The 483-nt window shown below is 42.4% G+C and overlaps 1 protein-coding gene across 13 annotated transcripts in view; it reads left to right on the forward strand.

The window, feature by feature from the left end:
* Positions 1-483, forward strand: part of dysf (dysferlin, limb girdle muscular dystrophy 2B (autosomal recessive)) — an 84,423-nt gene that overhangs the window by 68,940 nt on the left and 15,000 nt on the right. The window lies entirely within an intron of this gene.

A 483-nucleotide genomic window follows, 5' to 3' on the forward strand; every position in this document is an offset into this window, starting at 1 on the left:
TAAAATCTGTCCTGTCTAATAAAGGGAATAAAACCCCCCAAAGAATTACTTAAAAATAAATAAAAATAAAATAAAGACAGATTGACTGACATCTTCCTAATCCCTGTAGGGGTGGTACGGTTTACAAAACCCACGGTTCGGTTGGTATCATGGTTTAAGGGTCACGGTTTTTGGTTCTGTACGGTTCTTGTTCTTATTTTTTCTTTTAATCTTTCCAGAAATATACTTCAGCATATGATATGCACAAATGTTCCCACACACCAGACTTACTCCTAATTTCCACCAGTTGCAGAACGGCTCTACTGCGTGTCGGCGCCGTCCATCAATACCCACCAGGTCCGGATTTGTAGCGGAACAGCTGCTGAAGTCACGAGGATCAACGAGATCTCGCAAATTCGCGTAGAATAGAACCACAAAACCAACAACAGCTTGTTTCCATCCAGAGGAGTGGAGGGGACACAACTCTGTGCTGTGTTTTCAAGG

Source organism: Etheostoma spectabile, chromosome 19 (assembly GCF_008692095.1).
Source record: "Etheostoma spectabile isolate EspeVRDwgs_2016 chromosome 19, UIUC_Espe_1.0, whole genome shotgun sequence".
NCBI classification, from domain to species: domain Eukaryota; kingdom Metazoa; phylum Chordata; class Actinopteri; order Perciformes; family Percidae; genus Etheostoma; species Etheostoma spectabile.